The sequence below is a fragment of the Equus przewalskii genome, unplaced genomic scaffold, assembly GCF_037783145.1.
Source record: "Equus przewalskii isolate Varuska unplaced genomic scaffold, EquPr2 ChrUn-13, whole genome shotgun sequence".
Taxonomy (NCBI): domain Eukaryota; kingdom Metazoa; phylum Chordata; class Mammalia; order Perissodactyla; family Equidae; genus Equus; species Equus przewalskii.
The window spans coordinates 877,374-899,633 of record NW_027228750.1 but is presented as its reverse complement, the minus strand read 5'-3'; the positions used below and the strand labels follow the sequence as shown (position 1 = coordinate 899,633).

Genomic DNA, 22,260 nt, shown 5'->3' with positions numbered 1-22,260 from the left:
TAATTAGTTCTCTCCCTGGGTCTCAAAAAGAACTAAAAAGACCAGGAAATCTAGTGATCTGGCCAAGATCACATCAGGTAAGGCAGAGCCATGGAAACAACCTAGTTCTCCTAACTGGATCCAATAACTTGTCAGCACCAGGAGCCAGGCATGCTAATTATCCTGCTAAATAGGTAGACATGATAGAGTAACGGTGATTAGCTTCAAAAGTTACACATACAGAACGTTCTGGAAAAAGAATGTTGCCTCCCTTAGCCAAATGTCAGCACCCCTTGTTTGCACCAAATAGTCCAAGCTTTTAACACTCAGTTCAGCTGTGCAAAAGCACAGAGGTGGCACAGAGCTGTATTTGTGTTCATGGTGGGAAATGCAACTAGACTCTCCTAATCTGACAGGACAACTGCTTCTCTCCCAGCCCTGGAGGAAAGATAGACTAGAACTAACAGAAATTAAATGACGGATGAAAAAACACCAACATTCAACCTTTACTAGTAATTATGAGACTAAATATGAAGTTGCTGGGGGTGGGGGGCGGGATAGGGGCAACAGGGAGCACAATCGAATGCAAGAGAAATTTGTATCTAACATTAAAAGTATCTATTCAGTGGGCCGAGTGGTTAAATTTGCAGGTTTGGATCACAGGTGCAGACCTACTCCACTCATCTGCCATGCTGTTGAGGCATCCCACATAGAAAGTAGAGGAAGACTAGCACAGATGTTAGCTGAGGGCTAATCTTCCTCACCACAGGAAAAAAAAAAAGGACCTATTCAGACCCAAGTTTATTCTCTGGCAGTTTTCAAGGGTATTGTGTTTTGCTCTGTTTTTCTTACTATGACAAGAAAGGCATGCATTTCTTAATTTTTCTTCTCACTTGATACAATCAGCAGCCTAGAAACCCCTTTTCAGAAAGGTCCAGAATTAAACTATGAGACAAACACAGCAGGCTCTTAAAGAATCCTGTAAAAGGGGTACAAGCTATATAGGAAGTAGGTGACCAAAAATATTTACCAAACTACCAATTCAGTCAATACACACAAGTACCAACTAGGGAGTGGGGAAACAGAAATAAAGGAGTTCCTATATTAACTGCCCCCAAGCTAGTTCAGGCTGTGGCCACAGTCTGGTTAAACTCAATTGACATTTACCTTATTTAAAAAAAAAAAAAAAGCAGAGAGCATTTCTTCAAGTTTATCTCACACTTTGGTTTTTCATTTCTGGGATAAACTGGTTTTATATTAAAATAGATCTGGCACGCATACACTCTAGAAAAAGAAAAAGATAGGAAAAGTTCATACACATAAAAACACATCAAGAGAATGAGAAGATAAGCCACAGGCTGGGAGGAAGTATTTGCAAAAGACATATGTGATAAAGGTCTGTTATCCAAAATATACAAAGAACTCTTACAATTTAACAATAAGGAAATGAACAACCTGATTTAAAAATGGGCGAAAGATCTAAACAGATACCTCACTAAAGATATACAGATGGCAAATAAGCATATGGCAAATAAGCTCAACATCATATTAGGGAACTGCAAATTAAAACAACGAGATACCACTATACATGTATTAGAATGGCAAAAAATCCAAAACACTGACAATGCCAAATGGTGGTGAAGATGCAGAGGAACAGGATCTCTCATTGCTGAGAAGAACGCAAAATGGTACCACCATTTTGGAAGATGGTTTGGCAGTTTCTTAGAAAACTAAACATACTCATACCATACAGTCCAGCAATTTCTCTCCTTGGTATTTTCACAAACGAGTTGAAAACTTATGTCCACCATACAAAAACCTGTGCCTGGAAGTTTACACGAGCTTTATTAAGAATCGCCAAAATGTGGAAGCAACCAAGACGTCCTTTCAGTAGATGAATGGATAAACTGTGGTAAATCCAGACAATGGAATACTATTCAGAGCTAGTAAGAACGAGCTATCAAGTCATGAAAAGACATGGAGGAACCTTAAATGTATACTACCATGTAAAAGAAGCCAATCTGAAAAGGCTACATATTGTATGACTCCAACTATATAACATTCTAGAAAAGGCAAAACTATGGAGATCAGTGGTTGCCAGGAGTTAGAGGAGGGAAAGAGATGAAACGTGGAACACAGAGGACGTGTAGGGCAGTGAAAGCTATTCTGTATGATGCTACAATGGTGGATACATGTCATCATACATTTGTCAAAACTCAGAATGTACAATAGTGATGCTAGAGTAAACTATGGACTTTGGGTAATAATGATGTGTCAACATAGGCTCATCAATTTTAATAAACAACCCACTCTGGTGCAGGATGTGGATAGTGGGAAAGGCTGTGCATGTGTGGGGCCAGGGAGCATGGGAACTCTCTGTACTTTCTGCCCCATATTGCTATGAACCTAAAACTGTTCTAAAAAATAAAGTCTATTTTTAATAAAATTATATATGTATATATATAAAATCATTTCCCCAGCTTATGTAACATACAAGCCTACTCCTTTTGCCACACCTCATGGTAAAAAATTGGCAGTGCCATCATATCAGGAGAGAATCAAAATGAGATATTTTAAAATATAACAAATTGCTTCATTCAACAATTATTTATTGAACACTTACCATTTGCTACACATTATTCTGAGTTCTGCCTTGTGGAGATTACACTCTATTGAAATAATTTAAAAAATCCATTGCTTGCAAAATCACCTACTACTACTAGAAATCACTGTCAATACCTGCTTGAGGGATTATTTTTTTAAAAAAAGAAAAAAACAGATTCTTTGAAATTTACAAAGCTTCCTAAGTGCAAGGGAAAAAGTCAACAATTGGAAATGTGTTCTTCCTATAGTGCCCTGCCTAGGCTATCAAGCATCGGAGATGTGCTAACACCACGAATATACAAGGCCCTGAGAAAGTGAGACTAGAGCGATGTATTTCTTATTAATAGAACCCAGAAAGAATGGTCCCTGTTTTCTAACTTATGGTAACATCTTGATAAAGTTCTCAGAAGACAATATATCTAAGATGCCTCTGAATAAAGAAGGCCCTTTTCCCTTAACCACACACATTTCAGCTAATTAGAGCTGCATGGACAGCACTCAGACTTTACCCTCTGCAGGAAGGAGAGCCTGAAGAGCTGCACGTGGCCCCCGCACACCTCGCTGGAGCACTGTTGCTAGCCTATGGATGCACAGTGCGTGACTTGCTGAACACAAGCAGGGATCCCAAGAACTGTCCTATTTGCCTTTAAAATGACTAATGTGCTTATAACAACCCATGGCATTGCGTTTATATTGAGGCTTCCAAAGTGCTGTGCGGCCTTAAGTCAGGGAAAGAGAAGGCTCAGTCAGCCTCAGGAGATGATTTCACCCTTGCGGTGGGTAAAAGCATTTTCCACCCGAAGAGGAGAGGCTGCTGCTATCTCTACCATTCCCATTAATACATGATGCAACAAAGCCCAAATCCATATGCCACGCAAATCATGCTACTCTCTGAGATAAAAACAGAATGAATTATCTTCCTACTTCAGCCTTTCTTTCTTCTTTATTTTTTTTCCATATCTGCAGAGGCAGGAAAACCCCTCTGATTTTCTCAGCTATACAGCAAAACAGCCTTTCCTAGAATGATATGGTAGAAGTTGGGCATGATGGAAACGGGGAAGGTACTGAAGCATTGGCCCTGCCCATGCTACCCAGAGGAATAAACACCATAACGATTTAGCACTGATGTTAGTCAAGCCCGTGGAACTCAGAAAGACACAGATTTGCTCTGGCATATCTCCAGCATACTTCTTTTGGCAGTCAGGTGAAAAGGATGAAAATTAACTGTGATGCCTCTCCTACAAACTGTCAACATGCAAATAATGTTTCCTGCCTACATTTCTGCATTTTGAGTCCTTACCAATTCATCATCAACTCACAGTTCCTGAAAGCCCACTATATGCCGGGCTGTGTTCTGGGGACACAGTTCCTGCCATTTGCAGGAAATATGCAAATATTCCACATACTCTGGGGCCTTATTCAAGTTTACTCTAATTAAGAAGATATTGAGTCTTAGGTATTTTAGACAATGCAAAACATTAGAGGAGACGCTAAGTGTGGCCAGTAGAGTTAAGAAAGGTTTCCTAGAAGGGGTAAGACTTGGCCTAGAGGGAGGAACAGAAAGAATTCTCAAAGGCTGGGAAAGAAGGAAAAAGAATTCCAGGCAAACAGTTCTGTACCCAAAGGTCTTATTAGGGATTCTGAACCTGGTCTTTCCAACTGATGGCCATGGGAGTCTAAGGGCATAAAAGTAAGGAATTTATGAAAAACCAGTGCCTCTCAGAATGAGATCCATTAGGATGAATTTAGAAGCCCAACACAGTTCCTGGTAGGAAATCTGGAAAGTGAAAGACCTCAGAGGAAGAAAGCATAGAGATCCTGCAGTTTTCTCCCAGGGCAAGCAAAGATATACCCATTCTGAACAGGCTTGGAAGGCAGTAGACCAAAATTTCAGCCTATCTACAATTCAGAAGCTGGGACTTCAAGCAAGTTTTCTCATTGTTAGAATGGAGATAATAATATGTAAATCATCAGACTGGGGCAATGCATGGTAAATTATCTAGTTCAACAGTTGATATATAGATGTTTAATGAACAGTAACTGTTGTTGTCACCATGTAAAAAGGAAGCATGAAAAACAGTCCAGTTAAAGATAAGTGAGGGACTACAAAACTGCAATGTCTTTGGAGGAAAATTTGAGGGTCTGTTCTGTCTTGTACTTTTATATGCTCCATCTTAAACCTGGGAGATTGCTTGGGCTATAAAAATCAGAACCTGATGGATGTCAGCGGCTTAGTTACAAACAGCAGGATGGCCTTTGTGGTGCTGCTTTCAAGAAAACACACCTCACCTTCACAACTGAGGGAAACAATCTCCTTCTTCAGTCCAGGAGCATGACAAAAGTCATGGATTATCCACTTGGGATCAATCTATTCTATACCTGGCCTACAGAGTTTGAAACCCTAGGCTGGCAAAGAACCTATTCAACAAACTTTTAACGAATGTCTTTGTACTAGACACTGTGATAGATCCTTTTAGGGCTTCTTAATCCAGGAGCAAAAGGAAAAGCTCCAGTCTATCACGCACTAGATGCTTTAGATTCAAAACTGCAATGAATTCTCACAGGTCTATGAGGAAGGCTTCATCCACTTTTTTATAGAAAAGGAAAGAGATAAATTAACATGCAAGCATTCCTTCAATTCTTTCACTCATTCCTTTGTTTATTCATGTTTTTCAAATACACATCCTTTGTGCACCTGCTAGGTACTAAGCGCAGGGGAGAGAGCTATTGCCCTCAAGGGGTTTACAGTTTGAAGGGGAGAAAGATGAACACCCAACTATCACAAGACACACCAGACATGTGTGTCATCCAAAGGATGTCATACACAGTACCATGCAGATGAGATTAATTCTGACTGGGACGTCTGAGTAGACTTCTACGAGGATGCTACCTCAGCTGAGCGAGGATTTGGAGAAAATAATCAGGGACAGTGTAGAGATGCCGAGCAAGCATAGAGTTCAACCTGATGGAGACACACAGGAGGAAGAACGTCTGTTGCATCTGGGAATGCGGAGCTGTTTGTTGCAAGAATGAGTAGGTAATTTGGGGAGGCCCAGGTCCAATGGAGAACAGCAATAGGTGAGCACTAAATTGCGAAGGACTCTGAATGCCAAAGTAAGGACTTACCTTTGTTGATTACATTAACACTCCATAGTGTGTGGTACTAAGAAACCTGTTAAGGGGCAAAAAAAAGAAGTAGGATCTTAGATACAAGGAAAAGCCCAAATTGCACTGCCACAGGCTCAAGCTCTAGACCTCTTAATGGCACTGCAGCTTTTTAAATTTTCACTCTACATGAGCAGACAGTATCTTCCTTGTCTTAATTTATCCTCTTTGTAACTAACTTTTACCCTTTCTCTCTCCCTTAACTGGACACTAGAAATTAGGCAAACATCTAGATTCTGAGGAAATCCAAAGAGCTTTTCTGGGTGGAGAAGAGGAAATGTGAGGCAACTCCATCAGCCTTAGTCACATAACCTACAGTGAGGTCACCCTCATCACTGCAACTGAGCCGCGTCAGCTGGTTCTTCTCAGTCTAATTTGTTTCCATTCATTCCCTTAATCCTAGTCATTTTTGAAGGCCATCTATGTTTTCCTTTCTGTAAAGTAAAGGGTAGCCGGACTTCCCGTTTATGACTTTAGTTCACTCTGCTGCCATCTTACTCTCTTTGGGGCCCGGCTGAACTTCTGACATCAAATTTCCCCCAACAGCAACCTCCACCTCCAACACACACACACACAGCCGATACATTCCAACTGAGAATCATCTTCCAAATTCAGAGCCTTTCCCCTTCATGTTGCCATCCACATGCCCTCACCCCGGACAGCTGGGTTTCTCCCACTCCACTCTGATCTCACTTCAGAAGTGTCAAGTCTAGAGAAGCCAGTGAAAAATATTTGGTTTCCCCCTTCAAGCCATTTATATAGAGTGCAGGCCTCTGTGCCCTACTGCATCCTTCCTACCGTGAGCCTTAGGTACTCCTGCCTCACCAACCAAGTGGCATTTTTAAAGGTTCATTTGGCTCTTGGAATGTATTTCACATTAAATAATACCCATATGTTGGTTTGTTAAGAGAAGGAAACACTTTGGTACAGCATTAAAAAAAAAAAAAGAACCAGAGGACAAGAGAAGGGAGAAACAGAGGTCCCTTAAGCAAGTGAATTCGGTTAGAGCAGTAACACTTGGGCCCCGTTCAAAGTTGCCCACTCATCCGTCACAGCTCCTCAAAGACTATTAACTTGCTAGCCATTATCCGACCGCCTTTACCACACCCTTGGTCCCCTGGGAGGAGATAACGCCATAGGGGATGCAGAGTATGCATATCACCCTACAGGGAAAGGACAAATAAGCCTGCTCTAAGGGCAGCGATACATCACCAAACTGAGCACAGCCTAGCGCCCATGTAGCAAGGGGTGGTGATTCACTACTGGCTGGGCGGCTAGGAAAAGGAAAATCGTGGAAAGTCCGGGAGGAAGTGGTAATCCAATTCTCAAAGCCTGGCCATAAGGTACACTGGCCATAAGGTACACTCAGCGCCCCCGAAGCCGCTGCTTCCCCCTCAGCCTCTTACTCGCCCTCTCATCCCAACACGCGCTTCACCCGCGCCTCCACTCAGTCCTGAGCTTGGCATTCTCCTTGGGTAAAGGCATCAGCTTTGCCCCACCACCCACCCACCCGCAGACAGGGACATCTCAGGGCTGGGAAGCCTACCAGACTAAACGGCAACTGCTGCCGATCTCCCCACCCACCCATCTTTATTGTGCCATTTGCCCAGGCTGATAGCAGCCCAAACCGCTGGTCTGTCAGGCTAGAACAGATCGGAGAGGAAAAGGAAGGAGCACATTTCACAAGGACCCAAGATGACCCGCTGCCCTTCCTCGGAGTCCCCACTGCCTCCTCTTCAGCCCCATGTGGAGCTCGGGGCGCGGACAGACAAGGCGAGAGCAGCGCCGTCGATCCCGGTCCGCAGCTGCACACAAAGCCCTTCACCTTCTCCTTGCCTTCCAAGCTCCTCCCTGGGCTTCGTTTTTCCGAGGGTCTCGGATGCCCCCTTCGGTGGTCGGCGGGACGGTCCGACTCCCTCTCGCAGCGCTGCCTCCTCCCTAGCGTCTCAGCCTCCTCCTCCCCGCCCCTCGCCACGGACTCCGGCGGGAGCTCAGCCCGGGCTTGGGGGCCACGAGAGTACCCCATGCGCCCGGGGCTCCTGCGTCCCGGGGGAGCGGACAACGGTCCAGTCTACGAGGCACAACTTCGCCCAGCCGTTCCGCCCCCCGCTCTCGGGCGCACACCCCATCCCCGCAGCGGTCGGGTTGGGTCCCGATCAGCCTCATCCCCAGGCGGCTGGTGAGCTCAGCCGCAGCCCCGCTCCTACCTGCGCGGCGGCGGGCGCGGCGAGGAGCGAGGGCACCGAGCGCCCCGGCCCGAGCCCCGCGCCGCGGCGCGTCTGCCCTTGTGCTGCGGCGGCGGCGGCGGCTGCAGCGGCCGCGGGCTGGCTGGCAGACTGGCTGGCTGCCCGGCTGACTCTTCACTGGGGCTTCCTGTAGGGCTGGACAAAGGACATTTCCTGGGAGGAGCAGGGGAATGTTCCCAGCATGCTTCGATTTGTAGTTCCCGGGGACTTCCTGTCACCACAGCAGCGGGCGCCCGGGAGGCAGCTCCGGCCAGACCAGGATCCCGGGACTGGAGGAGCGGCGCTCCCTCGCTCCCTAAGCGCTCTGGGGAAGCGAGCGGCCAGGGGGGTCGCGCCCCGGGCCCCAGGCTGCGGAGGACGCTGGTCCCCGCGCCGCACGCCGGCTGCCGTCCCCTAATTGGGGGCCTGCAGCTGAGCTGTCGCAGCGTGCAGGAGGACTTTTTCCTTAGAAAAAAAAACCTGCGTTGGAAGCGGCTTTTTCTTTAGAAATGAGGAGGGTTAGGGTAGGTTCGCTTTGGTTTGACTTGTTTTTTAAATAGATTTTCTTTTTCTTTTTCTTTTCTTTTTTAAGCCGCTGGAATCCTGCTGGGGGCGGATTAAAGAACTTGCCTGCTCACCAGGAATAAAGGTTCCTTAAGATCTTGACGCTTCATCCTTAAAACCATAAGAGCTGATTGTTTCCAGATCCTGACCTGGTGACATTCGTCTCTGCAATCTTGGCCCTCTCCCAGGCATCTTTTCAAGAAAAGTAATAAAATTAAGAGATTGAAAACAAATTACATGAATTAACTATAAAACACGTGAAACCCCGCGTGCTGCTGAATTAGGAACGTGCTGGACTTTGTGCTTATCTTTCCCTCGTTCACCTTTAGGATTCAGTTTCCTCTGTCCTACAGAAAAGACGTGATGGCCACTGTGTAGTGAGCGCGTGTGTAGGGGTTAGGGAAGGAGGACGTTGGCTACAAGAGGGGAACTCCACTTCCAGCCTATCAAGAGTCTTTAACATCCTCCACAAATTCCGATCTAATTCTGGAACTACATACCCAGGACCCTCGTGGGAAAGTCAAGGAAGAGCCACACACAGACTAAATGACTAAAAGCCTGTGTTCTCTCCCAAGGAGAGATATCAAAATGTAATGAACAGGAGCTAAGGAGAAGTTCTAGGATGCTCTAATTGAAAAGTAATCATATAGGTCATAATTACCTGTCGTATCCACTTGGCATCTCACATTTCAAATGTACATGAATCAGAACATTTGGGTGAGGGGTTTACCCTACATTTAAGAAAAGTGTGTCCGCTTTTCTTTTTTGCCGTAGTTCTCTTTCTCTGGAGATCCTTAACCACGGGAATAACGTGGGCTGGATTAATTTAAGATGTTGAATTGATGAGAAGCATGCAGGTGTAATCACCTACCTCCCAAGAGTGGTGCACATCACTTTGTTGACTGTCCACCTAAATGAATTGTGCTGTGATCCTTGCATTTTCCAGACCCTACAAATTACTGCTGCTTAGCAGTTTGCAGTCTGGAACATTCCAATGAAACTGCCCCCCCTCCCACCCCCAAGAAAAGATAATTGACAATCGTTGTTTGGCAAATCCAGCAACCTCTTCTAGCGTTCAATGTGAAAAGATGATACACGTGCCTGTAGCATTTAACATTGTCTGCTGCACCTGCACTGAAGCTATTTTCTCCCTTGCTTCCAATACAGTACCCTCTCCTCCTCCTCCTCCATGTCTAACTTCAGCTCAAGATACCTAAAATTTCTCTCATCTCATCCCATATCAGACCTGTCCCTTCTCTTTTCTTGCCAACCCAGGTTAATTAGTTACTTTGACAAAGATTTATTTAACACTTGCTCCATGCTAATCACCATGCTAGTCATCACATGAGCAGACATACAATAACACGCAACAGTAAGATATTCATGGTATAACTGCCAGCTATTGCTTACTCTCAGGAAGCTCACACTCCAGCTGACATCACACAGACAATTACTGCACGCTATTAAGAGCTATAACAAAGCCATATCCAGAGGTGTGTGTTCTCAGAAAGTGGTGCTCTTTCCATAAACTCTTCTGTTCCAGTGAGAGCGGGAGTGGGACGGGAGTGACAAGAGGAGGGAACAGAGGCGAGGAAGTACAGACTGGACACTTCGGGTGTGAAATTTGGTTGTGAAGGGGTGGTAATTGGGGCGGAGGTAGAGTCTAAGGAGGGTTTTCTGTTCATGGGGTTTTTATTTGTTTGGTTTTTAAGATGAGAGCTCCTTGGGGATATTTAAATGTTGATGGGAAAAATCTGGGAGAGAGGCACAGGGTGAAGACAGAGGAGACAGAAAGGATAAGGGATTAGGCATTCAACAAATACTTGTTGAATTAACTAATTCCTGCTACATATCATTACTGAAAATGTTGAGGTTGAAATTAATAAACTGCATATTCCCAGCTAAGATCTGCCGACTCTGAGACCAGACAGAAATGACATTCCTTTCTCCCTCGTCATGCACCCTCCCCCGTGCTTGGTGTCCTCAGGGGAAGGTAATAGACAAGTGTGAGAGGAGGGAAACCAGGGTTTCCCCGCTCTCAGAGGACCGATGCAAGTTTTCCAACTTGACAGTAGGTTCCAAAGGCACACAGCAGCTTCAGAAAAGTCTAAACTTTTGAGCCTGTGGGTTTGTGTTTTATTTTCAAATTAAGGAGATTTTTTTCCCTTGCTTTTTTTTTCTGCTTCACTTTGAGGTAGAACAGGTAATTAGTCTCATTCTCACCTTTCAAAAGGGGAATTGAGCCTGGACAGATTTGCCTACATTTATTTGTTAAGCTTTCAAGTGTAATAAGGTGGACATCTGTTGTTTTTCTTACCCTAGCAAGCATCCATCTCCCCTTTTTTTTGGTAACAGCACCTTTGGGGAAATAACTCCCTTCCCACCCTTAGTCCTTATGGTTTAGAGAGGAGCGGAGCCTGTCTCCACCTCCACTTCAGTGGTGGGTATATCATCAATGCTGCCAACAAATCTATTCTATTGCTGTACAAGGGATAAGCTATTAGAGAAAGGAGAGCTGAGAAAAGGGGTGTGTGTGAGTGTCTTTGTGTGTGTATGTGTGTGAAAGAGAAAGAATGCATGCACAAGCAAATCTTTATGATATTGTTTGATCATACCTAAAGCCAAGATACTCCTAGATTTTTATTTTCATGAACCAAAACATTCCCTTTTGGGCTTAAGCTATTTTGAGTTAGGTTCTATCTCTTGTAGCCAAAAGAGCTCTCTACAGCTGGGCATGGCTTATTGCAGTACAGATCCTTAAATGTACAATTGGCTAAGTTGAGGAGGAGTGAGAGTAGAAAGGATCCCTCCGTACCAGGCCAGGGAATTGGAAATCCTTGTGATATGGCAGCCAAAAAAACTAAATGAAATGTCTCAGACCCCAGCATTCAAGGGTGGAGTTTTAGAGGTCTTGATTGACAAATGTCAGGATTTGAGGAGGTTTGGCTACTTGTAGTTTTTATATCTTCTAAACAAAAGAGACATACTGATGTTGAAATTGGCCTATGTAGAAGAAGGGAGAAAGAAATTACAGCCTGCCTAAAAGATGCTCTTTCCGCCTCTAGCCAGCAAACCCAAGTGGTCAAGAGTCAGATCTATTGAGCCATGCTAGGCTGGAAAAATGAAATTCTCTGCCCATTCCAGAGTGACAGTGAAGACATGAAGGTAAAAACTGATCATGGAAAGACCGTCTCTAGGATCTGCATCAAACTCTTCCTGCTGTGCCAGCCCCGCCTGAGGAAGGGAAGAATTAACCCCATTTTAAGTAGGGTGGCCATCCAATTTATCATGCAAAATGGGACAGTTTGGAGTGCTATTAATATTTACACCTGAATGATAGCTCTAAAGCAGGTCACCCCAATTAAAAGAGGTATCCACTAGGACACAGCCATGCATCAAGAGGCCAAGCCGTTAGTCCTCCTCACCCTCAGTTAATTGATGCAGGTTGCCCCTGGCAGAGGTCAAGATGGCTGCCATTAAGCTGAACATGAGAAAGTGACTCAACCCTAAGGCCTTTCCTTAAAAATCAGAAAGCCCCAGATCAGGATCTAGAGTGTGGATGAACTCCACACCTCTGAACTACAATAGCAAGTGGGTGGCTAAAGCAGTTCAGTCTCAAGAAGGGAAACCCTCTCCAGTTCCCATCGCAGTTGAGGTCATGGGGGAAAACAGTAAGAATCTTTCTCGAGAGTTAAAATGGAGACAGCTGAACTGACCAAAGAACTCATTTTCTGTGGGACGAGTAATTCTTCCTACTTCTAATTATCAGAATTGAATGCATCCTAGGGGACAGTCTCCCTGCTTATTATTTACCTTTTCCTTTGCTTTCAAGTAAAAGTTACCCTTTTTTCCCCTCTACTGGTTTACATTGACTGTGGGAAGTGACCGAATTTGTAGTTCAGCCATAAGCTGTCAGAAAGAAAGAATAAAAATCATTTAAAGGTCATGGACTCAGAGCTAGACACTTAGTAAGGTTCTATCTCTTTGGAGTGTAGGTCAATGCATTTCCACGCACGTGTAGAATAATTGCATGCTAGTAAGTGGGGGCATTTTAAAAGCCATGTATATGGAAGAAGGGAAGCCAGGAGATTAACTGCAGAGCACAGCTGTTGTTCATTTAATGGCTCAGCATGGACTCCCGCTTCTTCTTGTAACAACACTCTAATTTCCCTTCTGAGGAACCACCCTTCCCTCAACTTTAGTCTTGTCTGGAAGAGGCTGCCACCTTCTACCTCTTCATCTTCCAGCTCCAGGGCTAGTTCCGTAACCCAGGCCTGCCAGTCAGTTCTCCCACGTCCCACAGCCCAGCGATTGGTTCAGACATGGTCATATGACCCAGAAGCTAAGGTTCAAGAAGCCCTCTTTCTCTGTTGGAGTTGGTCATCGAAAAGATGAATCTGAAAATGCTGGAGGGTGTAGCCTGAATGTGGAGTCAAAACAGAGAAAAGAAGAGCAGAGAGAATATGAAACAGAGACAGAAGTTTGTCAGAGGTCTTCAATTCAGCCATCCCTCATCCGCCCCTGTACTTTTCAGTTACGTGAATGATTCAATCCTCCTTGCCCTAATGTTGTTTGTTTACTTATCTAATTGAGTTGGATTTCTGCCTATTTCAACAGAAATAGTTCTAACTCAGAGATTTTGAAAGTTTTTCAGTGTTTCTCAAGGTGAAAATTCTCCGGAAAGAGGGAGGGGAGAAGAAGACAGGGACCGACTCACCTGGACAACAGCTGTCAGTGAAGTGTTCTTTTTCCCTGTTGTTGTGGGTGCCAGCTCTCTAATTCCACCCTCCAGGCTGCTTCCAATTGTGTGTGTGGTAAACTGATCAGCTTCTAAGACTGAAACGACACAGAATATACTGACGGGTCAGTGCCTGACGCTGGGAGAGCTCAGCCATGTTTCCATCCTTGTATTGGTTCTTTTGCTTTAAAAAAAAAAATGTTCAGCACTTACAGTTACTGTTTAGCCTGATTCAATTATTAATAGGTAACCAACAGCTTAGTTCTTTGGTCTGACGTTTTGTTTTGTTTTCTGGTGGCATCTAGCTTCTTCCTGTTATGTCCTAAGACTTGTATTCCTACCTCAGAGTCTTTCCTCCTCCAGCGTCCAGAGTCAACACTCCCACTCCGGTCCCAGCCTTCCTGAGGGCAGCTCCTTCCCACCCTAAACCTAGATGTCACCTCCTCATGGAGACCTTCTCTGGCCACGCTATCTAACGTACCCCGCCTTTTTCTGTTAGGCCTTTGTTTTCTTCATATTTGAAGCACTTTATTCCTTTTATTTCTCTCCTGCTACTAGTGTGGAAACCCCGGGAGAGTCGGGGCTATATCTGTCTTATTCATAGCTTTGTCCCAAGAGTCTAGTACAGGGGTCAGCTTTCATAGTAGGAATGCAAAAGATAATTGTTGAATATATTTAATAAAGAAATATTTTTTTAAGTAGCTGAGAGGGGCACCAATGTTCACTTGTGGGCAACTTCTCTTGGATAGACTTTTTTAAAGTAAACTTTTTATTAAAGTATAATGTGTGAAAATAAGTATTTCATTAAAGTATAATGTATTCAGATATTAAAGAATATCTTATTCTCTAGAGGAGAATTTGGGGAAAGGCAAAGTGAGAGTAATTCTCATCTGATAAATAGAAGTGGAGGGAGGAGAAGGGGATGTTCTCACTGGGATTAGCTTGGCTGAGGGCTGGCTCTGAAATAGTCCACCTCCTACGAATGTCCACCTAGCATGAGCACAAGACTCATTTCCTTGCTGGTCTCCGTATTGCCTGGAATCTCTTCTGGCTCAAGAATGGGGAGAGGAGAAAAATAAATTGTGAGTCACAGGAAAATGGAGGTAATACAGGCCAAGTTATCGATTCCACTCACCTCTGTACTCCAAAGACTGCAAAGATATTTAGTTCACTAAGCTTTTGAAATAAATCTGTGTCTGATTTAATGGATAAACTTTAGAAGCTCTCTCTCTAAAATTAGAAGCGGGATAAGGATGCCCAATATATCACTGCTCCTCTTCAACTTGTACTGGAAATCTATGTGAATCCAGCAAGAGAAGAAAATCAAAGGTAGAAACATTAAAAAGAAGAAACAAAACTGTTATTTGCAGATGGTCTGATCAGGTACATGGAACTTATTGTAAACCAGGAACCATCTATTTATTTAATGTTCACAAATCATCTCAATTTCACAAATAAGGAAAATGAGGCTCTGAGAGGCTGTATTTACCTCAGCTTGTTAAGAAGTAGGCATCCGAGGCTGAACTTAAGCCCATGAGGCTAGAAGAAAGAATAAGAGCATTCAGAGTGAGAGTGTGAAGGGGAAAGCCGGGAAGTCCCATCCATCCATTCCCTCATCCATCTATCCATTCATTCAGTAGTTGCACACTTACTGTGTTAGGATATGCCTGCTCCCTTCCGTGCACAATGCTCAGAGCTAGCAGTGCCAAAATGAAAGATGCAGGTCCTGGTAGCAATCTGGTAGAAGAATGAGAACCACATGAGGAAATAACTCTGTGACTGAGCTTGCATAGCAAGCAGTTGGGGCACAGAAGAAAGTGGGATTGTCAGAGATTCCTTTCCCAGTGGTGACACCAGAGCTGAGCCTTGAAGAATAGAAGTAGGTTTTCTGAGTGAGGAGATAGGCACTTCAGGTGAGGGCAAAGACCCCAGATGCTGAAGGGTAGGGGATGAGGCATGATGGTTGCTCAGAATGACAGTGGTTGAGGTTAAAGAAGTAGGCACGGGCAGAGGTCCTTAACAACATCGTGAGCCACACTAAGGGGTGTGGACAGTGGACACAGCCCTGGGGTAATGAGACAGACTGGAAGAGAAATCATCTATGCCGGTAGACAGACTGAAAAGAAAATGGCTCAGTCCTTATGGGTTGAATGAGGGAGAGGAGTTAAACTGCTTTGCTTTCTTTTACTGTGTTTACACTCAACAGCATCAATTATCACTTCCATTGGCATGCTAATTTTCTTGCAATTTATCACTAGTCACAGCTTTGTAGATGGTGTTACCAAAACTTCATCCTATTCTGAATAAGATTGCTTTAGCATGGAGCTGACTTGACTAGTACCTGCAACCTACTCATCAACTTTTCTCTTTGAACATTGTGGCTTTATCACTAGGTTTATCATCTCCTATCAAGCCAGAGGGCCCCCCAATATGACTTCAGTGAAGCAGAAAAGATAAATCCATTATTCAAAAATATTTGCAGTGCTAGGATACAACAGTGAATAAAGTATGGTTCCTACTCTCAAGGAGCTTCTGGGCTTGAGTTGACCAAGCAGATGATATTTAACACCAGAATCAGCAAATACTATATGATACTATGTGCCAAACCTTGTTCTATATGCTTCCATATATGAATCTTTCAATCATTTAATACTCTTGACAACCGTATGAAGCAGATTGTATGAGTCATCCCTCCAAATCCCCCTGCTATTCAGCTTGGAACCCCAGCAGTATACCTCCAGTGTCTGTGTCTTATCCCCTTCACCCTAATGACCTAATAACAATCTAGTATGATAAAAGATATGATGTAGACATGTTGCTTTAGAAAAATGTCCAGGGTGCTACTGGCACCTAACCCAGTCTTAGGAGTCAGGAAACATTTTCTGGGAACGTTTCAAGCTGCGCCTAGAAGGAGGAATAGGAGCTAGTTGGGTGAGAGAGAAAGGGAGGGAGGTGATTCTGGGTCAAAGGAATCTTAAGTGCAAAGACCCAGAGCCTAGAAACAGCTTGGCACTCATTGCAGAGCATCCTGGAAGGCCAAAATGAGGCCAGGTTGAGGGGTGGAGATGAGGGAGGGGAGGAGGAGAAGTATAATTGGATGTCTCAGATCTTAACATTTTAGTGCTAGAAGAAATCACATAGACTAGGCAATGGAACTGAATTCCGGAAAATCCTGAGTTTAAATATTATATCACTTTCAAGGCATGATGCCTTTTTTTCTTTAAAGCAAAATCAGAATCATTTTTTGGATTCATGGATTCATTTAGATAATAAGTCTTAGAAAAGTTTTTCTTATTAATTACATGGAGTTACATATTTAACCATTCATTTTGTTGAAAGGAATAGAATTAAATTAAATATAAGATTACCCTACAGATCAGTTACTACTATGATTAAACTGTCGTTCTTATATTCAACATATATTTACTGAGCACCTCCTCTATATCAGGCCTCGTGTATGGCACCAGAGGACACCTCAGTGAAGAAGACAGGTCCTTGAGCTTGTAGTGTGCATATTTCAGCATAGCCTGATTATCTTAGAAAGTCTGAAAGCATGGTTTTCTTTTCTTTTTGTTAAAGATTTTATTTTTCCTTTTTCTCCCCAAAGGCCCCTGGTACATAGTTGTATATTTTTAGTTGTGGATCCTTCTAGTTGTGGCATGTAGGATGGCGCCTCAGCATGGCTTGATGAGCGGTACCATGTCCGCACCCAGGATCCGAACCGGCAAAACCATGGGCCACCGAAGTGGAGCACGTGAACTTAACCACTCGGTCACCGGGCTGGCCCCTGAAAGCATGGTTTTCATACTTATAGAATGTATAAGGTTTTTTTGTCCAAACACGCAATTTTACAGATAAAGAAACTAAGGAGGTTATGTGATTTACCCAAATTCATACATTTCAATGTAGTGTGGTGCTGGGGGCTTGACCTAGAGTCACATCTTCCAGACCATTGCTCTTTCCGGTAACACCCTATTGCCTTATATACTCTGAACCATGAGTTCAAGAACAGAGTTGGACAAGAAGTCAAGGGGTGCTGTAAGTTGAGATTCTCAGTGGAGTACTTCTTTTTGTTGTTGTTGTTGAGTTCATAATAGTTTACATCAATGTGAGATTTCAGTTGTACATGATTTCTTGTCTGTTATACACAAGTGCTCCCCTTCACCCCTGTGCCCACCCCCCACCCCCCTTCCCCTGGTAACCACTGAACTGTTTTCTTTGTTCAAGTATTTGTTTATATTCCACATATGAGTGAAATCATCTGGTGTTTGTCTTTCTCAAACTGGCTTATTTTGCTTAGCATAATTCCATCTAGGTCCTTCCATGTTATTGTGAATAGGATGAATTTGTCTTTTTATGGCTGAGTAGTATTCCATTGTGTATATATACCACATCTTCTTTATCCAATCATCAGTCGATGGGCACTTAGGTTGCTTCCATGTCTTGGCTATTGTGAATAGTGCTGAAATGAACATAGGGGTGCATATGTTACTTTGGATTGTTGATTTGAAATTGTTTGGGTAGATACCCAGTAGTGGGATGGCTGGGTCACATGGTAGTTCTATGTTTAGTTTTTTGAGGAATCTCCATACTGTTTTCCATAGTGGCTAAACCATTTTGCATTCCCACCAGCAGTGTATGAGGGTTCCCTTCTCTCCACACCCTTTCCAACATTTGTTACTTTTAGTCTTAGTGATTATAGCCATTTTAACAGGTGTAAGGTGGTATCTTAGTGTAGTTTTGATTTGCACTTCCCTGATGATTAGTGATGTTGAACATCTTTTCATGTGTTTATTGGCTACCTGTATTTCTTCTTTGGAAAAATGTCTGTTTGTATCCTCTGCCCATTTTTTGATCAGGCTGTTTGTTTTTTTGTTGTTCAGTTGTGTGAGTTCCTTATATATTATGGAGATTAACCCCTTGTCAGATACATGATTTGCAAATATTTTCTCCCAATTGGTGGGTTGTCTCTTTGTTTTGATTCTAGTTTATTTTACCTTGAAGAAGCTCTTTAGTCTGATGAATATCCTCAGTGGAGTACTTCTTGACCAATCTAATATTCTCCCTCCTCATAAGATAGCAGCCTACACGTGGCCAACGTTATCTGATTTACAAAGATATTTTCGCATTTCCTTATCTCATTTGAGCTTCAAGTGACCCTATGAGGTTGACTCTGTAGAGATGACTATCCCCAAACAGATGAGGAAACTGAGTTTTAGAGTTGCGAGGACATGCACAGGGTTACAAATAAGAGCCAGAAGGGCAGAGTCAGCTCCTACAGGCCTCGATCCACAGGGACACGAAGACAGCCCAGGAATTAGTCAGAGATTCCGTGCCGTTGAACTCAGCTTTCTACCAACACTCTCAACACAAGTGATGAAATGTGAATTGGTTCTATTCCCACTCAAGAAGGAAGTGTTCTTGGATAAAATATAAAAACACTCCCAGGGCTCCAGATTCATCGTAGTTGACATTTTCTGTGATATACACATGCATGTTTCTTGGTGTAATCAGAGTCCTAGCCCAACCCCAAAAAGACCTCAAGCTGGAAGCTGAATTCTGAAACCTAACATCGTATGGGAAATCAGAGATTTTTTTAAACATAAATTTTAATCCCATTAATATGCCTCCTATGAAGTCATCTGGTTGGAAATGAAAATAGAAGAGAGAACAAAAATTATAGAAATGTGGTAAATGTTTTATTGGCATAAAAGCCAATAAATGCAAAACAGAAAGGAAACTTTAAAAATATATTCATATAGATTACACCTGTGACATATGAATGCATTCTTGCTATTAAGGAATTGAATAGTTATATATTTAGATGAAAAAGAAAAAGTCAGTCTTCACATAGTGCTAGTGGTCTTCCATTAATTTAAGAAAAATATTTTTTTAGGAAACATATCCTGGACGAGCCTGTGTTACATATCCAAGTAAGTTATCTCTGCTCTTGGTGAGTGTCAGTGACTAATGCTCTCCAGTTCTGAGTGCTGGGAAAATTGTGAAAGGAAAGACAATCCCAAATAAGTAAAACATTCTGCTATAGTTAGTGCATACAACAAATCCCTTATTTGAGCATAAAGAGAGATTTTTATTAATGGAAACAATCATCAATTTTCCGTATGCCTATTAGAGAATATTAATTTAAAGAGACATCAAATTATCCAGGGTCTGGATCTGCCCCTTGTGGCCTCGATTCATTGGCAGAGGCTCCGTTCTTTCAGTCCACAGTATTGGAGTTTTTTCCTCTAAATTCTTTGCTCCTTCCACTATCCTATTTTCCCACCCCTGTGAATGCGCAGAGTTCTGATGGACTGAGCCACAAAACACTCTCTTTTTATTTTCTACTCTTTACATTGGTTCATGAGATGTTTTGTGCAAGTTGTGGGTTCTGTCTCCCCAACTAGACTCGGAGCTTCTTGGGGCAGGAATCTCCCATGGAGTTTCTCCTCCACCGCCTCCCCCACCAAGTGCCCTCGTTGACTGTGCATAGGGTTGGGTCAGGAATCCCTGGAGGAGTGCAGCCCTCCCCATCTCTTCTAGAGGACTCAGAGTAACTACTCAGCAAACACACGCTCTCGTGACACAGAGTAGACGCAGGATTCATGTTTTCCCAGCAGAGAGGTGATGCTTGGCCAGCCCTTCAGGCCTGGACTCTGTGGGCTCTCCGCCTCCACAAACTCGCTAAGCCTCTTCCTGGCCCTGCTCCCCAAAGTAGACTTTCCTTGGTCCTGTAGTTAGTACTCCAGCTGCACTTAGTTCTTGGCTTGCCTTCCTGACTACAGTCGGCCAGAAATCCTTCCTGGTCGAGGACTTCAATGACAGTCACTCTCTTATTTCACTAACTTTGTTTCCCTTTCCTCCTCCAGGGTTCACTGTAGGAGCTTCTGTTTCTTCTGGCTGCTTCCAAAGGCACATTATTCATTACCAATGGACTCTTTAATAGTTGCTTTAATCGTTAACACTTACAGTTACTGATAGAGATTACCCACACGGGCCCATGAAATGTCTACCTCCATCCAGCCCCATGCAAAGGAAAATTCTGCCCCCGTACGGTTTGTCTTATGTGCTCAGATTGTGCTAGCATGTTCTTCTGCCTAGAGCATCATCTGTCCATCTGTAACTCTGAAGAGAAAATAATGCACATTTTTTTTTCTTGTGAGATGTACTCGTGGTCATTTGCTTTGGCTGTTGATATAAGGAAACCAGTTTAACAACTTTAAAAGGTCAACTGAAAAAGGAACTAGTCAACCTGTGTACTCATTAAAAACAAATTGAAGAGTTATATCTTAAGTTAAGACATTTTTTGGAGAGGAAGTGGAATGCAGGGCCAGGTGGGAGATGGATAGTTAATTGGCATTATGCCCTTAACCACATCTGTTGTGATATTTGGGTTGACTCCATGTGAGGACACTGGAAAATGAGAACTACAGTTTATCCCAGGCTGCGGTCTAGAGATAAAGATTATATGAAGGGGTTTTTTTTTGTTTTGTTTTTTGGGGGTTTTTTGGTGGGGAAGATTGGCCCTGAGCTAACACCTGTGCCAATCTTCCTCTATTTTGTATGTGGGATGCCGCTACAGTGTGGCTTGATGAGCAGTGTGTAGGTCCACTCCCAGGATGTGAACCCAAGAACCCCAGGCCGCTGAAGCAGAGTATGTGAACTTAACCACAAAGCCACTAGGTCAGTCCCTATATGGAGGGTTGCGAAGGCACAGAAACCAGGAGAATAACTATTTCAAGAGTTCAGATGGCTACAAAGAATATAGTTTTAACCAGAAGCCAGGGATATAACCTCACACTCACCAGAAAACACCAGGTGTTTCCAAAGACCATATAGAAAAACTGGTTGACCTAGTAGAAAGGGAAAGAGACAGGAGCTATAAAGCCAGAGGTGAGCGAATCAGGCTGGATTAAATGCTCATGGTTAATACCAGTAGCTTCCCTATCTGTATATTGCTTACATCAATCCCAATTCTTCGTCCTGTAATAGAGTCAGTTTTTAAATCTGAAAACTCAAGTGTGTCCTGACTGATAAGCAGCCGAGAAGGTATCAGGAAGGAAGGAATAGGTGGGCAGGGCTAAACCACAGCCCCAAGGTAACAATAGAGCAAAACAGAGATGCCAGATTCTCGATTGTTACCAAGGAGAGTTACCTACCCAAGAGACCCTGAGGCATTACATGAGCAGAGCAGGACACGTGACTGCGTCTCAACTCTGTCTTCAGTTTGGAACCACATGTCTGCTGTAAAGGATGTTTGGAGAGAAGCAGAGGAGATGAAATGTTTGTCTTTCTGCTTCCATGTCTCCATTAAAATACATGTGTTGTGGGCAGGGCATTCATCATCAACTTTGTGTTGACCCCTCCGTTGCAGTGGACCACTTTGCCATGTTGTTTGATGACATTGGCAGGAAGAATGGTTAATGTACAGCAGTGAATGGATAGGACCCAGTCAGTCTGAAATGTCTAGATCTGGTGCCCATCTAAGAACAGAGCTCTGGATAAATAATGGCTGGTAATTATTAAGAGCTTCATATGTGCCAGAGACTGTCCTAAGATCTTGAAATGTATCTCCTCATTTACTCTTCATAACAATCCAATTAGACATTACTACTTTCTCTATTGTAAATATGAGAACACTGAAGCCCAGAGAGGCTCAGTAACTTGTCTAAGGTCACAGAGCTGGTAAGTAACAATCAAGTTTCAAATCCTGGTCTGACTCTAGATCTCCTTCTGCCAAGTAGTGTGCTGTCCTAGGAAAGGCACCTGAAGGGAAATCTAATTCTGCAGCCCTAGATTTAAAAATAAGAGTAAGATGCTTATTTTCTTGCACTCTTTTCCCAGTTTTCTCCATTTTATCATGTTTTACATGCCATATCCAGATGCCAGCCTTGTGCTTTCAGCCACATGCTGAATTGTGTAGAAGGGTGAGTGGGGTTTATTTCTATGGAAGAATGCTTGTCGATCAAATGGACCTGCCATTAT

General features: G+C 43.4%; 1 protein-coding gene across 5 annotated transcripts in view; it reads right to left on the bottom strand.

Annotated features, from left to right (window-relative positions):
• The window catches only part of ZNF697 (zinc finger protein 697), a 33,779-nt gene extending 20,316 nt beyond the window's left edge, over positions 1-13,463 (bottom strand). The window contains exons 1-4 of one of the 5 annotated variants that reach the window (XM_070607725.1): positions 13,255-13,463; positions 8,612-8,729; positions 7,956-8,129; positions 5,710-5,755 (exon numbers count right to left, since the gene is read on the bottom strand). The gene's annotated coding sequence lies outside the window, so the exon portion shown is untranslated. Of the gene's footprint in view, positions 1-5,709; positions 6,985-7,955; positions 8,730-13,254 lie in introns of those variants that run through there. The other 4 variants (XM_070607724.1, XM_070607728.1, XM_070607726.1 and 1 more) reach the window with 4 other exon arrangements.
• Positions 13,464-22,260: the final 8,797 nt, after the last annotated feature.